We start from the raw sequence: 21,714 nt of genomic DNA on the forward strand, positions 1-21,714 counted from the left end.
CACTTGACCCACGCCACCAGTGGACTGAGCACTGAAGACAGCAGCAACCTCTTCTGATGTCACAGAACCATTGGAGCCTGATGGAATTGCCCTTTTTACTGACTCGTCTGATGTCCCAGCACTCTCGTCTACAACAGCGTGACAATTGTTGGATACTCTGAACACCTCTTGCACAGTACTGTTGTTCACCCTGTTGACTTGGTCCAAGAGCGAAGTATAGGGCTCGGTAACAAGGCGATGACCCACACATGACCGTACAAATGGCTCACGGCTCAGAGCGTCGGCTACGATGTTCTTTGGGCCGGGAATGTACTTCAGGTCAAAATTGTATGCAGCTAGCTTCGCTACCCACCGCTGTTCACACGCATCAAGTCTTGGTTTGGTCAAAATGTATGTAAGTGGGTTATTGTCGGTCCACGTGGTAAAGTGTCTTCCTTTCAACCAATGGCTGAATTTATCACATACCGCCCATTTCAAGGCAAGAAATTCGAGCCTGTGTGCAGGGTAGTTGAGCTGGGAGCGAGAGAGCGTCTTACTTGCAAAGGCGACTGGTCTGGCTACTTTTCCACCAGGTGGCAGCTGTGACAGGACTGCTCCAATCCCATCAAAGGATGCGTCGACAGCCAGAATAAACGGCGCATCAAAATCTGGGTGCGCCAGAGTGACACCTGTCACGAGGTCGTGCTTCAGTGTTTCAAAGGCGTTCTGGCATGCATCGGACCAATCTGCAGGCGTCAGCTTCACTTGACCTTTCTTGCGGTCTCTCTTGCGCTTATGCTTGTCACCAGATTCAGATGTGAGCCTGAACAGAGGTTTTGCCTTCGCAGAACATGCTTCAATGAAGCTTTGGAAATACATCACCATGCCTAGAAAAGATCTGATTTTACTAGGGCATGGCGTCTTGCCATCCGACTCCATTAGATCAGCGACTTGTACGTCATTTATCGCTCTCACTTTCTCGGGGTCAGTCCGAATTCCATCCTCACTGATGACATGCCCAAGAAATTTCACAGTCCGTCTGAGGAAAAAACACTTTTTGGGTGCGAGCTTGAGGTTGTGTTCCTTAAGGCGAGTAAACACCATCTGCAGGCGTTGGAGTGCAACTTCCTCTGTGGGGGCAAACACCATCAGATCGTCGAGGTAACATAATAGGCTCATGAAATTCTGATCACCAAATATTGACATCATCATCCTCATAAATGTTGCTGGGCTGTTGCAAAGTCCCTGAGGGAGCCGGTTGTACTCGTGAAGGCCGAATGGTGAGGAGAATGCCGTGTACTTTTTGTCGTCAGGGTGCAAGGGGACATTGTAGTAGCCTGACGTCAGATCCATTGTGGAGAAAAAGGCATTTCCCCCAAGTGCGGCCAAAGCATCAGCTTGATGCGGTAGTGGGTAGGCATCCTTTATGGTTCTTGCATTAAGCCTTCTGAAATCAGTACATACCCTTAGTTCTCCATTCCGCTTCCATATGAGAACAAGCGCAGATGCATAGTCGCTAGTCGACTTCTGAATAATTCCTTTCTCTTCCATCTCGTTCAGAGTCGTCCTCAGTTTTTCATACTGACTTGGTGGTATACGTCTGTAGGGTAGACGGAACGGCTTATCATCAACAAGGTGGATACGATGTACAAACTCTTTGGCCTCTCCACAGTCCATCTTATGGCGAGAAAAGATTGACTCGAATTGTTCGATGATATGAAGGAGCTTGTCTTTACACTGCAGCGAAACCTCACATGACTTCAGGTCAATGTCTTGCAGTCCCAGAGCTTCCAATGCACGCATCATGTCCTCTTCTGACATGGGTCGGACCTCTTTGCTCTGTACACTCTGCACGTTGCACTTGACCTCCTCTGCATTGGGCAGGTCTTCCGCTGCGATACAAGGAGACACATCTGCAATTTTCCTGTTTCTTCTCAGCACCACAACTCTGTCCGTGGGATTAAAGACTTTAACAGGCACCCATCCATCTCCCCAGAGTGGAGTAACAACTCGTCCGACAAGGACTTGTCTGGGCGCAGCCTTAGATTGGGTTGGCTCAACGACCACTGTGCTGCCCGCTGATGCCCCGGCCAACTCAGGTAACTTGCCCCAAATAACGTACTCGGTCCGTGGATTCAGCGTCACGCAACTCTTGATCTTTACTGTCCCTACCTTGTCTGGAATGCAATCACCTCTCCATCTCTCTGTGTTGGAAAGCATTGACAGGAATTGACTGTGGTTATCGGACAGACCGTTGTCAGGAGTGGAAACTAATCTCCAATAGCCATCAGTACTTTTCAATTGAGTCAAAATATATTTGATGGCATTGCTGCCAAGGATCATCTGTTCTGTCTGGCCTGGCACCACCATTACTGGTATTATCATTTGGCACCCGTAAACTGTGACGTGAATGTCGTACATATCTCTGGGAGAAACTTGGTGTCCACCGCAGCCTACAATGACATAATCATCGGCCGTGTAACTCATCATATCAGGGAATTGCTGCAGGAGGTACTTAGCTGTGTCCTCACTTACTGTACAAGCCATCGACCCGCTGTCCAACAGCGCTCTGAAAGTGGGGCCTTCTTGCACAAGTACAGGTGTGTAAAACAGTTCGTCAGTCTCCGCTATTCTCTGAAACCCCTGAAAGATCAGCTTCTTCGATGGAGGTATCTTGTTGCTATACAACTCATAAATTGATTTATTGTCTTGCATGTCAGGCTTCACATTAGTGGTGGGAGGTATACTCAGTTGATCTGCACTGTTCTCCCCTAAGCGCAGATCAGTTAGTTTCCCTGAGGCAGCGGGACAACTTTCGTCACTGGACAATCACGTCGAGAATGCCCTGGGGCATGGCAGTGAAAGCAAAGGTTTTTGTCTCGGCAATGAGAGAGAGCACTGTGTTCGACTTCTTTGCAAATGATACATGGCTTGGCAGTGAAACCATTTATTCTGGCTCCAGGTCGCCTGGTTGGAGCTCCCCCTCTCTCTTGAAACTGGTTCGAGGTAACACGTATCAGAACTTTCTCCAACATACTAATAACGTCCGTTAGAGAGACATACTGTGGGCTCGAAGTCTGAGGTGGCTCGTGCACGAGGGTTGGACCATGGTTCACCTCAGCTTTGTGTACGGCAATTTCCGCTCTATTCGCAGGTTGTTGTAGGGAATCTGCTTTGTAGCTCTTCTCAGCGTGGTATTCATTCAGCACCTCTAGTATCTCACATGCTGACCACTTTTCGATGGTTTTTGATCTGTAAGTGAGTGCCAGTTCCTTGCATGGGCAGTTCCTAATAAACATGTGAGTAACCTCTATTTCAGGGTTGTCAAATGTTTTGCCCTGCTCTCTCAAGCACTCAGAGGCAAGGTCAGCTGCTCTGTTTAGTCTCAGCCAGTAGTCATAGGGGTCTTCCTGGTCTTTGGGCAAAGTTGAATAAAAGTCAGCTAAAGGGACAGCAGAGTACTTGGTACAGCTAAAGTATTTCCTGAGAAGACTATAAATCATGTCAGGGCGGGTATAGACGTCTATATTACTGTTTCTAATGCTAAACCTAACTACATCTTTAGCTTTTCCTCTCAAATGTATAAGGATTTCCTCTGCTTGCTCTTCAAGTTTCACATCACTCCTTTTTATAAATGTCCTCATTAGATCTTCCCACTCCTGTATTGTTATTGAGTCTGAGCCATCCCCAATAAATGACGGCGGTTCCTTAACCTTTCTCTGCGTAACCACCTGACTCAATCTGTTTGCTACATCTTGTGTGGCAGCAGCGTTAGGAGCTACTATATTATGTGACTGTATATTTGAGAATATGCTATCAGCCAATTTATGTCCTATCTCCTGAATAATATTTGTCATGTGATCAGCTAAACCCTCAGAAATTTCACTCGTGGAATTTGGCGTAGATGTGGGTCTGACCTGAGGTGAAGGTAGGCTAGCATGTTGGTCAGCTGCATTATGGGTGCTCACACTGGAACTTGCCTCTACTCTATGTGTAGCACCACCTGGGGTAGAACTATTATCAGAGGGGATGGGGGTAAACATGCCCCTGCCCCTGCCAAAGTGAATAGGTGTGTCAAATTGTGGAGCTAACACATTGCTCTGATTAAACATGTTTCAAAGATTAACAGAAAAAAATGTAAATAAGTCAAAATCACAAAATAAATCAGCAGCCTTCGTATCACTGTGACACTGCACTGTAATGAGCTAAACAATATCGCTCATGTAACTAAAATTTCAAATACTGTGAGCTCATGTGGCAGGTAGGACAGTCCTCGGTTCGGCGAGTTTGATAGAAGTCACGGGTCACGGCACCAATGTAACCGCGTTGTACGTGTCCCACCAAAGATCCACATTCACGCTGGACTGGATGATGAGGTTTTTATTATTACAGTTCTGCAAATGGATGAGTCACAACATTAGCTTTTTCTGCTGGGTCTGATCTCTTTGATCTCTTTGTAGTACTCTGGTTAAACTGACAACAAAGCATATCAAAGAGCTGTCTTTTAACTTTACAGAAAATACATTTTAGAATATCACACTACATTTATAAATCTTTGCATTTTAACAAGAGATCGTATAGTGGATTTTTAACGTTTACAATGAATTCAACATGTTTTTCTTTACTCTGAATTTTAACCAACATCATCCTTTTTTTTTAATGTATTTGAAAAATAGGAATAAAAACAATAATGAGTATAAAAATGGGTACAATTTACCTGCAAATGGATGAGTCACAACATTAGCTTTTTCTGCTGGGTCTGATCTCTTTGATCTCTACAAGGGGAATTAAGATTTAGTAAAACAGAAACAAAACGAAAATAAACCTAAACAGCTTGACAATATCAATCACATTACTATGCATGGTGAGAGATTTGTCAGCTGGGGTTCTAAAGTTTAAAATTAACTTATTTTGTGGAGCACCAAAAGATATGTCTTACCTTTGTAGTACTCTGGTTAAACTGACAAAACCCCGCCTCCTGGTCACATGTTAGAAGCCAAAACCAAACCCCACCCCATACCAGCAGATGGCACTGTTGGACTCAGCATTGCAGGACATTTACCAAAAACTATACACATATTTTAGCAGGAATTTCAATAAAATAAAAGTTATTATTACACCCGTTACACTTGCTCTGTCCACTCCACGCATCGGCCCGGTATTGCAGTACCTCCGGGAACGGTGCATTTGCAATGATCGCAGCAAGGCTTTAGGGCTAGGACCTTAGCTTGGCCTTTTGGCTGAGAGTAAGTGTCCCGGCTCCTAGGCTTTGTAGCGTATTATGAACTGACCGATAACGGATAATGGATAATGAATAATGAAGATAGATCAGTAACCCTTAAAAACCCCTTAATGGATAATAAATAACGAAGATAGAACAATAACCCTTAAAAACCCCAAACCCCATAAGAGCTTGCTCTGTCCACTCCACGCTTTGTAGCGTATTATGAACTGACCGATAACGGATAATGGATAATGAATAACGAAGATAGAACAATAACCCTTTTTTCTTTAATCTGAAATTTAACCAACATCATCCTTTTTATATATATGAGAAAATAGAAATGATTACAATAACTAGTGTAAAAAGGGGAACAATTTATCTGCAATGAGTCACACAACATATCCACAACATGTGGTTAGCACCTCTGCTGGCTTTCAACACTATAAGGGGAATTAGCATTTTGGTACAACAAAACTAACTTAAATGGCGACAGAAACAAAATGAAAATAAATCCAAACACTCTGACAACATCAACTTCACCACTGTGCATGTTGAGAGATCTGTCAACTGTGGTCTTAATGTTTACGATTAACTTTTTGCGGAGCACCCAAAGATCGTGGCTTACCTTTAGCAGCGCGCTGTAGGCTGCGCACAATATCCGCATTCTGCTCATAAAATCAAAAGCCAAACCAAACCTCACCCCATACCAGCAGGTGGCACTGTTGGACTCGTCATTGCAGTTTACTTATACATAAACTATACAAACATATTTTAGCAGAAATTTTAACCAAACAAAAGTTATTAACTTATCTGTATTGATTAGGGAGACCAACCACTTCACTTCAGATAATACTTTGTCACCTTCGTGTGGACATAGAAAACGGCATTTGGTGTTAATGACTAAATTCAAGCACTCTTTAATTTTTCCATTATCAAACATTTTTTCAAAAAGCCACTCTGGAGCACTAAACAGACACATGCTGCTGCAGGCAAGTTTGTTGAACTATCTTCCTCTGCGTCTTGGTGCTTTGTGGGTCCAGAGCGCTGTGATACCATGATGGCTTTTAGAAAAGTTGGAAAAGCTTTACACATAAACACGTTTTAGGTACATGTACAACTCAAACTGTAATGTCATCGTCGTGCGGGCAAGCAGAAAAAAGAATGCAGAAGACAATAGAGGATAAAAATCTGCCAAGTAGCAAAACCGCAAGAAGTAAACAACGATACAACAAGGGATTACTGTATATGAATGATTGACCATACGATGGCGCTATCATGCAACAATTTGGATGCAATACGAACAAAAAAGACATCGATAGAATTGCGGTTGAAAAATAAAGACAGAAGTTGACATCCTCCTGTGGAGCTAGTTAAAGGAGAACACACATCTACACATTCAGTGGTAGATTTCTTAAATGTAAATGCAAAAAAATGAAGTCATCTCAAGCACAGTGACCGTTTTTCACCACCACCCGTGTGACACTGAGCTCTGGCCTGACTCAGAAATCATGGCCCGGAAGAAAAAGGCTTCTCACCAGTGTGGGTTCTTGTGTGGTATTGTAAACCCTGCTTCGATCTGAATCTTTGACCGCAAACAGGGCAAGAAAAAGGCTTCTCACCAGTGTGGATTCTTGTGTGGTTTTGTAAAGCCTGCTTTGAGCTGAATATTTGACCGCAAACTGAACAGGAAAAAAGCTTCTCATCAGCGTGGATTCTTGTGTGTTGGTTTAAAATTGCTTTGAGGCTAACTCTTTGACAGCAAACAGGGTAAGAAAGGGGCTTCTCACGAGTGTGGGTTCTAACATGCGATTTTAAGGAACAGCTGAATTTCTGACCACAAATTGAGCAGGAAAAAGGCTTCTCACCAGTGGGTTCTTATGTGTCGGTTTAAGCTACCTTTGTGGTTAAATCTTTGACCACAAACCGAGCAGGAAAATGGCTTCTCACCAGTGTGGGTTCTTGTGTGTTTGTCTAAGCTACATTTCAGGTTAAATCTTTGACCACAATCTGAGCAGGAAAATGGCTTCTCACCAGTGTGGGTTCTTGTATGTTGGTTTAAGCTTGATTTGAGGCTGAATCTATGACCGCAAATTGAGCAGGAAAAAGGCTTCTCGCCAGTGTGGGTTCTTGTGTGTAGGTTTAAGTTTGATTTGAAGCTGAATCTTTGACCGCAAATTGAGCAGGAAAAAGGCTTCTCGCCAGTGTGGGTTCTTGTGTGTTGTTTTAAGTATGCTTTCATGTTAAATCTTTGACCACAAATCGAGCAGGAAAAAGGCTTCTCACCAGTGTGGGTTCTTTTGTGGTATTGTAAAGCCTGCTTCGAGCTGAATTTTTGACCGCACACTGAGCAAGAAAAAGGTTTCTCACCAGTGTGGGTTCTTGTGTGGTCTTCTAAGAGATGCTTCCGGCTGAATGTCTGACTGCAAACTGAGCAGGAAAAAGGCTTCTCGCCAGTGTGGGTTCTTGTGTGTTTGTTTAAGTTTGATTTGAAGCTGAATCTCTGACCGCAAATTGAGCAGGAAAAAGGCTTCTCGCCAGTGTGGGTTCTTGTGTGTTGTTTTAAGTATGCTTTCATGTTAAATCTTTGACCACAAATCGAGCAGGAAAAAGGCTTCTCACCAGTGTGGGTTCTTTTGTGGTATTGTAAAGCCTGCTTCGAGCTGAATTTTTGACCGCACACTGAGCAAGAAAAAGGTTTCTCACCAGTGTGGGTTCTTTTGTGGTATTGTAAATTCTGCTTCGAGCTTATTTTTTGACCGCACACTGAGCAAGAAAAAGGTTTCTCACCAGTGTGGGTTCTTGTGTGGCATTTTAAGGTCCGCTTTAAGCTAAATCTTCGACTGCACACTGAGCAGGAAAATGGCTTCTCACCAGTGTGGGTTCTTGCGTGTTCTTTCAAACGTCCACTAATAGTAAATCTTTCACCGCAAACTGAGCAGGAAAATGGCTTCTCATCAGTGTGGGTTCTTGTATGTTGGTTTAAGTTTGCTTTCAGGCTGAATCTTTGACCGCAAACTGAGCAGGAAAATGGCTTCTCACCAGTGTGGGTTCTTGTGTGTTCGTCTAAGCTACGTTTCAGGTTAAATCTTTGACCACAATCTGAGCAGGAAAATGGCTTCTCACCAGTGTGGGTTCTTGTGTGTTGGTTTAAGCTTAATTTGAGGCTGAATCTTTGATCGCAAATTGAGCAGGAAAAAGGCTTCTCACCAGTGTGGGTTCTTGTGTGGTTTTGTAAAGACTGCTTCGAGCTTAATTTTCGACTGCACACTGAGCAAGAAAATGGCTTCTCACCAGTGTGGGTTCTTGTGTGTTGGTTTAAGCTTAATTTGAAGCTGAATCTTTGATCGCAAATTGAGCAGGAAAAAGGCTTCTCACCAGTGTGGGTTCTTGTGTGGTTTTGTAAAGACTGCTTCGAGCTTAATTTTCGACTGCACACTGAGCAAGAAAATGGCTTCTCACCAGTGTGGGTTCTTGTGTGTTGGTTTAAGTTACCTTTCAGGTTAAATCTTTGACCACAAACTGAGCAGGAAAATGGCTTCTCACCAGTGTGAATTACCATATGCAACTTCAAATGACGCTTGAGTCGAAAGGTTTTCCCACACTGAGAACACTTGATATCGCCTTCTGACTGTTCGTCGCCATCAGTGTGCGCAGAGTCTGACGTGTCGTCATCATTAGTTTCCTCGTGTTGACGGGAGCTGCTGCATGGAGGTTCCTCCCAGTTGCTTTCTTCACCTTCAACCTGATCTTCAGTGGTTAATGAGGTCTCAGTCACAGGCAACTCCTTTGAAGATTCCTCTTTTTTAACACAAACAAACTCCTCATCATCCTTCTCCTTTTTAATGCCGGGAAAGTCTGGCTCCTGCAGCACAGGAAGAAGGAATTCTTCACTGACATCTGTGGGACACAGGGCACACATGGTATTGGATCGTCCCAAATACACCAAAAAATACAATAATAAAGAGATGACAAAATATATGAATAGATTTTTAAAAATGTTTTTGGGGCGGTTAGCGAAAGCGCTCCTGGGAATGTGCTTTCACTGTTTTGGGGTTCATTTTCAAGTGAAGCAGGTGTTTAGGTTTTGGTCCTTGTGGACATCCCTTGATTTGCTTACGTCTGCCCGTGACACCATTTTATTTTTTTTCATAGCTTTGTGCTTCATTTTTCGTGCTTTTTTTCTTCTTTTGTTCTCTAGTGTGGCTTTTAAGTCTATTTGTGCTTAAGGTTACATGATCGTTGGTAATTAACCTGCTGGTATGGAGGTGCAGGCAGATCCCCCCAGTGGCTGTGCTCCAAATGGCTGTAGATACCATACAATCTGTGAGCGGCGGGCCTACGACGCAACCATAAAGAAGGATCGTCTGCACCCACCCGGAGTGGGGAACCGGGGCTACACTGTGGGGGTCCCGGCAGCAACGGCCTGGGTTGTGGAAAGTAGAAGTAAGAAGGGAGAGGACCCGCAAAGAGGACTGGAGGATGCTGCTTGGGAGGGTGGGATGACAGAGCTATGCCCTTGCACAATAGTTTTGCCCTTTACACTTTGGTTAACTACTATTAAAAGATAATAACTCTGAAATTGTTTAATTGATGTTGAAAATGTCAGAAAAAGTGTTAAAATGTCATATCGTCATGTCATATTGACAGATATAACAAAATTGTGAATATGCTTGATGGCTGTTGAGATTGTCGTGTTTGTTTTGCTGCTGTTGGTGTCGGTGGATTTGTTCAGACCGAGGACAATCGACTTTGGCCTGGACGGAACTATTGACACTAACAAAGATGTTATATAATGAAATTGTGAATATGCTTGATTGCTAATAAGATTTTCGAGAAGGGTTGTTCAAACCTCACTTTGTGTTTGCTGTTAAAAACGTCATATTGGAATATAATATTGTGAATGTGCTTGATTGCTGTTGAGATTGTCATGATTGTTTTCTGTTATTAGTGTCAATAAATTTGTTCAAACCAAATTTGTGGATGAAAGCTATCAAGACAACGCGAAAAGCCGTTTAGGGGCCGAAAGAGCCCCCCTCTGGCAACAAGTCATTTTCATTTGTATCGCCCTTAATCACAAAGATTCTCAAAGGCCACGTGACCTTTCTTACTTGAATTTAAGCCAATCAGACTTCTCTACATTTCAAAGTCCTAGTAATAAAAAAATACAATCAAATCTTTTTTAAAAAACACAAACTCCTCCACCCACCAGGCAGATTAGAGGGAACGTAAGTGGCCGCTATGTGGGGACGACAGTAAGCGGCCTTCTAACGCGCTATCTCGTCTTTGATTTATATCAGTGAGTTTTACCCTGTACCCTCCTGATTGCGTTTTACGTGCAAAAAAAAACACGATTTCGAGGATATTATATGAAAGGTAACAAAGTAGGAAATAAATGACCAACCTGCTCTGCTCAACACAATTCGAAGCTGCTTGCAAACCGCCATTTTGTAGTGGTGACTGGACCTCCTCTTTGGGAATTGGAAGCTTATTTTTGAATATTCCTTTCCCTCTTTCGCAGGTTTCAAGCACTCGCTTGATTCATTTAAGGCAAATTGCGCTTTACGTCGCCACTGGATCGAAACACTTCGTTGCCGAAACAAAAGAGTCTGGCCCCTATAATACAAAAAAAGCACAAGTTCCGTTTTCCTATTTACCACCGGAAAATGCACCAACTTCCGGTTATTGATCTAAAAGCCTTGCTATCACATCTAAACTTTTCAAATATACACGTAGTAGCTAAAACAAAAGAAAATTAGCATATTAATTGTATTTTTTTAAATTATTGCTTCTTAGTCATGTTCAAAGCATCGTAACTGCCGTTTCTTTTTATATGATGAATTATTGTGAAACGTTTGTCTCACGGTAATTTCTCGTTTTCTGCAGTGTTCTTTTCTAAAAAGGTCACGTGGTCGCAGAAACAGTTTACAGTAGTCAAGTCAATCGTCTATTATACATTGAAATACCTTAAACATGACAATATATTGTTAAAAAATAACTTAGTCAAATTATAATTTTAAAATCATCTTGTAGCGAGCGGAGTTGTAGGCGGAGTGTCAAACAAAGGTGCCAACGAAAGCTGCTTTAATGACATTTAAACTTGCAATAACAAAACAAACACGAGAGTGTCTCGAGACGGCCGAATTAAGAGTTCCCCTAGGAACCCGCTAACTAAACAATGGTTCCGTGGGTGAATTATGGAAACCCCCCCCAGAAGTCACCCATAGTCAAAGTCACTGTGCCAGTTTGGGACGCTGACCCGGCCTCTGCGGGTACAAGAGCTGGAACAGCGGTTGGGGTGGGGGGCGGGGTGGTTTGGATGGTGACAGCTTGTGGACTCAGTTGGAGAGCCCACAGGTGCCGGGGGCGGAGGGTCAGAGTGGGTACCCACGGGGCCGAAGGGTCGTGCCGCAGGAGGACGGCCGCGCCGTGGGGCTTGGGCCAGTTCCAATGGCTTGGATATATCCATGTGGGCAGGCTTAACCCTGTCCACAGAGACAGTCTCTGGCCTACCACCAATGTCCACGACCATGGTCTTTTCACAATGCTGCAGGACCTTAAACGGTCCATCATAAGGAGGGTGCAATGGTCCGCGGTGGGCATCGTGGCGAATGAAAACAAAACCAGCCGAGCGCAGGTTGGAGGGAACCCGTGAAACTGGCCTGTGGTGTCGCGATGTGGGGATAGGCACAAACGCTCCCGCAGTGCCCTGCAAGATGGACTTCTCCCAGGATGCAGCCCAGGGTGTCGTTTGGTCTGGGATTAAATCACCTGGCACCCGCAGCACTTGACCGTAAACCAACTCAGCTGAAGAGCACTGAAGGTCCTCTTTGGGAGCGGTCCTCAGTCCCAGCATGACCCAGGGTAGCTTATCGACCCAGTCCCCATCGGTCAGGCTGGCGCGCACGGCCACTTTCATCGAGCGGTGGAACCGCTCGCACAACCCGTTAGCCTGGGGGTGGTAGGCAGTGGTGCGGTGAAGTTTGACTCCCAGGCTCTCGGCAACCGTGTTCCACACCTCGGAGGTGAACCGTGCGCCCCTGTCAGATGAGAGATCTGCAGGGGGTCCAAAACGGGTGACCCATGTGCCGATGAACGCCCGGGCCACATCGACAGCTGAGGTGGAAGTCAGCGGAACTGCTTCAGGCCAACGGGTCGTCCTGTCCACCATCGTCAGGAGGGAAGTGAAACCGTGTGAAGGGGGCAGTGGGCCCACCAGGTCAATGTTAACGTGGTCAAACTTCCTTTCGGGGATGGCGAATGGTACCAATGGGGCCTTGATGTGACGGTGTACTTTGGCGCGTTGACATGCCACGCATGAGTTGACCCAGTCCCAAACATCCTTTCTCATCCCTTTCCACACAAACTTCTGGGCCACTAGCTTAATGGATGCTTTCCTGCCAGGATGAGACAGGCCGTGTATTGCCTCAAAAACAGCCCAACGCCAGCCAGCAGGGACAAGCGGCCTAGGCCAACCCATGGAGAGGTCACAACAAAGCTTGGCCCCTGAGTCTCCGACCGCAACCTCCTCCAGCCGCAAACCAGCGTCTGAGCTCTTGAGCGTTTGGACGCCGTTATCAGAAGCCTGGTCCACACTCTTACTGGAATAATCAAGCCCCAATTGCACAGCGCTGATGGTTGCTCTGGACAGGCAATCCGCAACCACGTTGGACTTCCCAGCAATGTGCCTGATGTCAGTCGTGTATTCCGATATGAATGACAGTTGGCGCTGCTGGCGGGCGGACCACGGTTCGGACGTCTTGGACATGGAGAACGTAAGAGGCTTATGATCAACAAAGACTATGAACTCACGGCTCTCCAAGATGAAACGGAAGTGGCGAATCGCCAACCAGATGGCAAGTAGTTCTCTGTCGAATGCACTGTATTTACGTTCTCTGGGGACCAGCTGGCGACTAAAAAAGGCGAGTGACTGCCAAGCATTGTCAAGTCAAGTCATTTTTATTTGTATAGCCCTAAATCACGAAGAGTCTCAAAGGGCTTCACAGATTGTTACACTATATTACACAAACTATTTTCAACCGACAAGAGGAGTAGGTTATTCGTATGCAATGGAGTAGAAGTGAGTTTTAAGTTTAGATTTAAACATTTCCACTGAGGTTGCAGATCGAATCTCAGGGGGAAGAGCATTCCACAGCACCGGTGCCCGGATGGAGAACGCTCTCGAACCAGCAGAAGACTTCTTTGCTCTCGGGATCATCAGAAGACCAGCACTCTCAGATCGTAGGCTTCGGACCGGGACATAGTGGCAGATCAGATCTGAAAGATAAGAGGGAGCAAGTCCATGTATGATTTTGTACAATACTAAGAGAACTTTGAAGTCACATCTTTGGCTAACTGGGAGCCAATGCAGGTTAGCCAAAATCGGTGTTATGTGATCGTACTTTTTTGTGCTATATGACTACTATTGTCACTGCTCGAACACGGCACCCACTGCTAGGTCTGATGCGTCAGTAGTCAGTGCGACTGGGGCTCCGGGGGCTGGGTGAGCCAGCATGGCTGCCTGGCACAGCATGGTTTTTGTGTCCTCGAATGCCTTGATCCTCGAATGCCTTGGTCCTCTCAGCAGTCCATTCAACAGCTTGTTTGGGTGACCTACACTTGAGGGCCTCGTAGAGTGGGCGCATGACATCAGCGGCTCGGCGAATAAACCTATGGTAGAATGTCACCATGCCGAGAAACTCCCTGAGGCCCTGTGCTGTTGGCGGCTGAGGAAAGGTGGAGACGGCCTCTACCTTAGACGGTAGGGGGGGAAGCCCCATCCTTGGTGATGAGATGCCCTAGGAAGTGGATGGAGGGTACGCCAAAAACACATTTCGCGGGATTTATAATCAGGCCATGCTGACTGAGCTTGGTGAAGAGGTCTCTGAGGTGCTCCAAGTGTTCCTCTTCTGAGGAGCTGGCAACAAGGACGTCGTCCAGGTAGACGAACACAAAAGGCATGTCCCTGAGCACTGAATCCATCAGCCTTTGGAAGGACTGAGCGGCATTTTTCAGTCCGAACGGCATCCTGAGAAATTCGAACAACCCAAATGGAGTTATCACGGCCGTCTTCGGTATATCTGAGGGATGCACTGGAAGTTGGTGGTATCCCCGCACTAAGTCCACCTTGGAAAAGAGAAGTTTGCCCGCCAGGTGTGCAGAGAAGTCTTGAATGTGCGGGACTGGGTAACGGTCGGGCGTGGTAGCCTCGTTAAGGCGGCAATAGTCCCCGCATGGGCGCCAGCCACCGCCTGGTTTCAGGACCATGTGTAGTGGAGAGGCCCAGGGGCTGTCTGATCGGCGAATGATGCTGAGACGTTCCATGTTAGCTCAGAGATACGAGGAGAACACTCGAGCGTCCATCTCTGGACGCTGACAGCTTAAGTGGGGAACAGCATCCAATCAGGAAGCGCATTCCAGCGCGCCAGATGATTACCCCAGGTGGCTCCACTTAGGTAATCACAACAATTACTGGAAACTTCAGTGTGTACGTTGCAAGGTACCCCCCACTTCTTCGATCTGCTGCCTTCCGGCACGCGCTACAGGTCACACAAAACAAAAAGAAACAGACTCAGAGACAGTTTCTTCCCCAGAGCCATTACCACCCCAAACAGACACCGCACAAAAAACTGAAAAAAATACTACCTCATACGAACGTAAAATGGTACTCGTGTCTATGTTTACTGCTCACATTGCACAATGTTGACTATTTTTGCACCAAATGCATAATTGCACAAACCCTGACGATACCAAACTGTAACATCCTACATGCCGACATTTCTTGTGTAAATATTGTGTAAATTATAACTATAACCTTATCCTCCTTGTTTTATAACCTTATCTTCTTGGTGTTTTTACCTCACTGTGACTGTGTGAACCTGGAGTAGCATGCCCAATTTCGTTGTCACAATACGTTTACCCATTTTGTAACAATGACAATAAAGGTATATTCTATTCTATTAAAAACAACTTACTCTCGGATTAAAATGTTTAAATCATATTTCCATTTTATTGTGTTATGTTAACAAGAGATCACACAGTGGTTTTAACGTTTACAATGAACTCAACATATTTTTTCTTTAATCTGAAATATAACCAACATCATCCTTTTTATATATATGAGAAAATAGGAATAATTACAATAACTAGTGTAAAAAGGGGAACAATTTATCTGCAATGAGTCGCACAACATATCCACAACATGTGGTTAGCACCTCTGCTGGCTTTCAACACTATAAGGGGAATTAGCATTTTAGTACAACAAAACTATATTAAATGGCGACAGAAACAAAACGAAATCAAATCCAAACACCCTAACGACATCAACTTCACCACTGTGCATGTTGAGAGATCTGTCAACTGTGGTGTTAATGTTTACGATTAACTTTTTGCGGAGCACCCAAAGATCGTGGCTTACCTTTAGCAGCGCGCTGTAGGCTGCGCACAATATCCGCATTCTGCTCATAAAATCAAATGCCAAACCAAACCTTACCCCATACCAGCAGGTGACACTGTTGGACTCCTCATTGCAGGACGCTTATACATAAACTATACAAACATGTTTTAGCAGAATTTTTTACCAAACAAAAGTTATTAATACACCCATTACACATATCTGTATTGATTAGAGAGACCAACACTTCACTTCAGATAATACTTTGTCACCTTCGTGTGGACATAGAAAACGGCATTTGGTGTTAATGACCAAATTCAAGCACTCTTTAATTTTTCCATTATCAAACATTTTTTTCAAAAAGCCACTCTGGAGCACTAAACAGACACATGCTGCTGCAGGCAAGTTTGTTGAACAATCTTCCTCTGTGTCTTGGTGCTTTGAAAACATGATGGCTTTTAGAAAAATTGGAAGTTGGAAAAGCTTTACACATAAACACGTTTAAGGTACGTGTGCAACTCAAACTGTAATGTCATCGTCGTGCGGGCAAGCAGAAAAAGGAATGCAGAAGACAATAGAGGATAAAAATCTGCCAAGTAGCAAAACCGCAATAAGTAAACAACGATACGACAAGGGATTACTGTATATGAATGATTGACCATACGATGAGGCTATCATGCAACAATTTGGATGCAATACGAACAAAAAAGACATCGATAGAATTGCGGTTTAAAAAAAAAGACAGAAGTTGACATCCTCCTGTGGAGCTAGTTAAAGGACAACACACATCTGCACATTCAGAGGTAGATTTCTTAAATGTAAATGAAAAAAATAAAATCATCTCAAGCACAGTGACCGTTTTTCACCAGCACCCGTGTGACACTGAGCTCTGGCCTGACTCAGGAATCATGGCCCGGAAGAAAAAAGCTTCTCACCAGTGTGGATTGTTGTATGTTTTTTCAAGTGTGTCTTCCGCCTGAATTTTTCACCACAAATCGAGCAGGAAAAAGGCTTCTCACCAGTGTGGGTTCTTGTGTGGTATTGTAAACCCTGCTTCGATCTGAATCTTTGACCGCAAACAAGGCAAGAAAAAGGCTTCTCACCAGTGTGGATTGTTGTATGATTTTTCAACTGTGTCTTCTGTCTGAAACATTCACCACAAATTGAGCAGGAAAAAGGCTTCTCACCAGTGTGGGTTTTTGTGTGGTATTGTAAAGATTGCTTCGAGCTGAATCTTTGACCGCACACTGAGCAGGAAAATGGCTTCTCACCAGTGTGGGTCCCTGTGTGGTATTTGAAGGCCTGCTTCGAGCTGAATCTTTGACTGCAAAATGAACAGGAAAAAGGCTTCTCACCAGTGTGGGTTCTTGTGTGTAGAATTAAGTTTGATTTGAGGCTGAATCTTTGACCGCAAATTGAGCAGGAAAAAGGCTTCTCGCCAGTGTGGGTTCTTGTGTGGTATTGAAAACCCTGCTTCGAGCTGAATCTTTGACTGCAAAATGAACAGGAAAAAGGCTTCTCACCAGTGTGGGTTCTTGTGTGTAGAATTAAGTTTGATTTGAGGCTGAATCTTTGACCGCAAATTGAGCAGGAAAAAGGCTTCTCACCAGTGTGGGTTCTTTTGTGGTATTGTAAAGCCTGCTTCGAGCTGAAATTTTGACCGCACACTGAGCAAGAAAAAGGTTTCTCACCAGTGTGGGTTCTTGTGTGGCATTTTAAGGTCCGCTTTGAGCTAAATCTTCGACTGCACACTGAGCAGGAAAATGGCTTCTCACCAGTGTGGGTTCTTGCGTGTTCTTTCAAACGTCCACTAATAGTAAATCCTTTACCGCAAACAGAGCACGAAAATGGCTTCTCACCAGTGTGGGTTTTTGTGTGTCTGTTTAAGTTACCTTTCAGGTAAAATCTTTGACCACAATCTGAGCAGGAAAATGGCTTCTCACCAGTGTGGGTTCTTGTGTGTTGGTTTAAGCTTGATTTGAAGCTGAATCTTTGAGCGCAAATTGAGCAGGAAAAAGGCTTCTCACCAGTGTGGGTTCTTTTGTGGTATTGTAAAGCCTGCTTCGAGCTGAATTTTTGACCGCACACTGAGCACGAAAAAGGTTTCTCACCAGTGTGGGTTCTTGTGTGGCGTTTCAAGGTCTGCTTTGAGCTAAATCTTCGACTGCACACTGAGCAGGAAAATGGCTTCTCACCAGTGTGGGTTCTTGTGTGTAGGTTTAAGCTTGATTTGAGGCTGAATCTTTGACCGCAAATCGAGCAGGAAAAAGGCTTCTCACCAGTGTGGGTTCTTTTGTGGTATCGTAAAGCCTGCTTCGAGCTTAATTTTCGACTGCACACTGAGCAAGAAAATGGCTTCTCACCAGTGTGGGTTTTTGTGTGTTTGTTTAAGTTACATTTCAGGTTAAATCTTTGACCACAAACTGAGCAAGAAAATGGCTTCTCACCAGTGTGAATTACCATGTGCAATTTTAAACGAAACTTGAATCGAAAGGTTTTCCCACACTGAGAACACTTGATATCGCCTTCTGACTGTTCGTCGCCATCAGTGTGCGCAGAGTCGGACGTGTCGTCATCATTAGTTTCCTCGTGTTGACGGGAGCTGCTGCATGGAGGTTCCTCCCAGTTGCTTTCTTCACCTTCAACCTGATTCTCAGTGGTTAATGAGGTCTCAGTCACAAGCAACTGCGTCGAAAGTTTCTCTTTTTGAAAACAAAGAGGCTTGACATCCTCCTCCTCCTTTTTAATGCTGGGAAAGTCTGGCTCCTGCAGCACAGGAAGAAGGAATTCTTCACTGACATCTGTGGGACACAGGGCACACATGGATTGTATCGTCACCACAAAATACAATAATAAAGAAATGACAAAATATATGAATAGATTTTTTTAAATGTTTTTGGGGCGGTTAGCGAAAGCGCTCCTGGGAATGTGCTTTCACTGTTTTGGGGTTCATTTTCAAGAGAAGCAGGTGTTAAGGTTTTGGTCCTTCTGGACATCCCTTGATTTGCTTACGTCTGCCTGTGACGCCATTTTATTTTTTTTTTCATAGCTTTGTGCTTCATTTTTCGTGCTTCTTTTCTTCTTTTGTTCTCTAGTGTGGCTTTTAAGTCAATTTGTGCTTAAGGTTACATGATCGTTGGTAATTTGTGGATGAAAGCTATCAAGACAACGTGAAAAGCCGTTTAGGGGCCCAAAGAGCCCCCTTCTGGCAACAAGTCATTTTCATCTGTATCGCCCTTAATCACAAAGATTCTCAAAGGAAGCCACGTGACTTTTCTTACTTGAATTCAAGCCAACCAAACTTCTCTATATTTCAAAGATACAATCAAATCTTTTTTAAAAAAACACAAACTCCTCCACCCACCCAGCAGATTAGAGGGAACATAAGTGGCCGCTATGTGGGGACGACAGTTAGCGGCCTTCTAACGCGCTTGCTTATCTTGTCAATTATATATATCTGCGAGTTTTACCCTCTACCTGCCCGATTGCGTTTTACAAACAAGAAAATATGATTTTGAGGATATTACATTAAAGGTAACAAAGTAGGGAATAAATGACCAACCTGCTTCGTCCAACACAACTCCAATCTGCTCACAGGCCGCCATTTTGTAGTGGTGACTGGAGCTCCTCTTTGGGACTTGGAAGCTTATTTTTGAATATTCCTTTCCCTCTTTCGCAGGTTTCAAGCACTCGCTTGATTCATTTAAGGCAAATTGCGATTTCCGTCGCCACTGGATCGAAACACTTCGTTGCCGAAACAAAAGAGTCTGGCCCCTGTAATAGAAAAAAGCACAAGTTCCGTTTTCCTATTTACCACCGGAAAAAGCACCAACTTCCGGTTATTGATCTAAAAGCAGTGCTATCAGATCTAAACTATTCAAATATACACATAGTAGCTAAAACAAAAGAAAATAAGCATATTAGCTGTATTCATTTTATATTATTGCTTCTTAGTCATGTTCAAAGCATCGTAATTGCCGTTTCGTTTTATATGATAAATTATTGTGAAACGTTTGTCTCACGGTAATTACTCGTTTTCTGCAGTGTTATTTTCTAAAAAGGTCACACGGTCGCAGAAACAGTTTACAGTAGTCAAGTCAATCGTCTATTATACGTCGAAATACCTTAAACATGACAATATATTGTTAAAAATTAACTTAGTCAAATTATAATTTTAAAATCATCTTTCCATTTTGTTTCCCACAGTACCTGCAGTTCTTGATTACCTTCGCCCCTGCGCTCCAATAATTTTCTTAACTGCATGCACTTCTTCGCCTACTCGTCTCTCGATTGTCTTCACATTTCCCTTCCATAGATCCGCTGCTCTGCATAGTTCGATGCTTCTTCCCAACATCAGATCTGCCTCGGGCAGCAAGCGCTCTCTCACGTGCGAGTCCTGGATTCCGCACACTTTTTTATCCCTAATCAGAGACTTTTGCAGCCCCAAAGTTGCAAATATCCGCAAGAACTCTTAAGTCAGTAACGTACTTGTCAATCGTTTCATTAGGGTTCTGGTTTCTGGAGAAAAACCTGTATCTCAACCGTTTCATTTGGTTTAGGATTACAGTGTTTGTCGAACAGCGCTATTAGCTTGACCAAAGTTTCCTCCCTTTGCTCTACTGGGCTGAACGTAGTCCACAGCGTTTTTCCCAGTTCCCTGCCGGTTTCTCCAATCAAGTATTTGAACACTTTTACCTTTGTTTTGCCGTCTGACTCCGCCAAAGTTATGTCCACATACAAAGAAAAACCCATCTTTCCACGTCTTCCATGTTTTCGCCAGTCATTTGGAAGGCCTATCCAATCTGGCGGGAGGTTTCAGACTAAATGCATCCATCGTCTTTTCACGTTTGTTTACGTTGTCCTCCGTTTTTCTTTTCTCTCACTTTCTTCATTCGATATCCGTTAGCATTAATAAGTTCGATAATACCGCTGCCACCATGGTTTACGTTAGATATTCAGGGTTGGGTAGTGTTACTTTAACTTGATTACTTTCAATTACTTTTGGATGACTCCAATACCAAATGCAGGCTTGGGGAGTAAATGTTGTGATTGCTAACTCGAGTCACCTGGAGCAGTCACGTGGACGCCCTCTGATTGGCTAATTTTCCCTTCTTAAGCACGCTACGCCCAGACCTCTTCGTCTGAGGATTACATTTGTACCCTGTATGACTCTCCTGATTACCTGTGCCGTCTTGATCTGTTTACCTGATTCTGCCTGCCTTCGATCCGACCTGTTTCCGTCCCACGCTACGATCTTCTCTCCAGTCCCGGTAAACTTGACCTGCTAGACTTCCGCACTCCATTTGGCTCTGCGTTCCGAAGCTACCTTCCTGGCTCCGCTGCTGACGTCGACAGCACTCGCGTCTCCCGCTAGCCCTGTACGCTCCCCTAAATAAAGAACTGTAACGAACACTCTGGGGTTTCCTGTTCTGCTCTGGTCCTTCTGACAGTAACGGAATACATGGAACGGCAAAAATGATGTTAGCAAGCTGTTAGGATTTCTTTTCATTTTGTTTCTGTCGCATTTTATGTTCGTTTTGCCGGAGATCAAAGACACGAGAGAAAGCTTACCACGTGTTGTGAGTCATTTTATTCATATTTAGTTTATTTTGTCTTTTATTAGCATATTTGGTATTGGAGTAATCCAAAAGTAATTGAAAGTAATCAAGTTAAAGTTACCCTACCCAACCCTGTATATTAAATAGTCTATTATACGTTGAAACCAAAGAACAAACCCAGTTTACAGGGTTGAGTATTTGTTAAATATACCGGAGCCAGTCTCTTTTGTTTCGGTAGGGAAGGCCCAGCAGGGACTCCATTTCCTGAGAGTGCTCAGGAAATATAATCTAAAACAGCAGTTGCAGGTGTCCTTTTACAAAGCCACAGTGGAGAGCATTTCAGACGTACTGCATTATGGTGTGGTATGCTGGGTGCACAGCAGCAGACAGGAAAACGCTCCAGAGGGTAATCAAAATAGCCCAGAAAATCGTCAGTTGCTCTCTGCCCAGTCTGGAGGACATTGCCTGCTCTCGCTTCCTCAGCAGAGCAGAATGAAATGAAATGTTTTGCATTTATAAAGCGCTTTTCAAGTCAATGACTTCCCAAAGCGCTTTACAATGTG

At 44.2% G+C, this 21,714-nt stretch overlaps 2 pseudogenes across 2 annotated transcripts; both read right to left on the bottom strand.

Annotated features, from left to right (window-relative positions):
* Nucleotides 1–7,422: 7,422 nt before the first annotated feature.
* LOC148349904 (uncharacterized) lies at nucleotides 7,423–10,839 on the bottom strand (annotated as a pseudogene). The gene is made up of 2 exons (XR_015853003.1): nucleotides 10,605–10,839; nucleotides 7,423–9,100 (listed from the first exon to the last, which is right to left on the bottom strand). The product of XR_015853003.1 is annotated as an uncharacterized LOC148349904 (transcript).
* Nucleotides 10,840–13,146: 2,307 nt separating this feature from the next.
* LOC148349905 (uncharacterized) lies at nucleotides 13,147–20,367 on the bottom strand (annotated as a pseudogene). Its single transcript, XR_015853007.1, has 4 exons — nucleotides 19,820–20,367; nucleotides 19,156–19,367; nucleotides 18,041–18,394; nucleotides 13,147–13,477 (listed from the first exon to the last, which is right to left on the bottom strand). The product of XR_015853007.1 is annotated as an uncharacterized LOC148349905 (transcript).
* Between the last annotated feature and the right edge of the window lie 1,347 nt (nucleotides 20,368–21,714).

The sequence above is a fragment of the Urocampus carinirostris genome, chromosome 16, assembly GCF_059441175.1.
Source record: "Urocampus carinirostris isolate Australia breed hairy pipefish chromosome 16, RoL_Ucar_1.0, whole genome shotgun sequence".
NCBI classification, from domain to species: Eukaryota; Metazoa; Chordata; class Actinopteri; order Syngnathiformes; family Syngnathidae; genus Urocampus; species Urocampus carinirostris.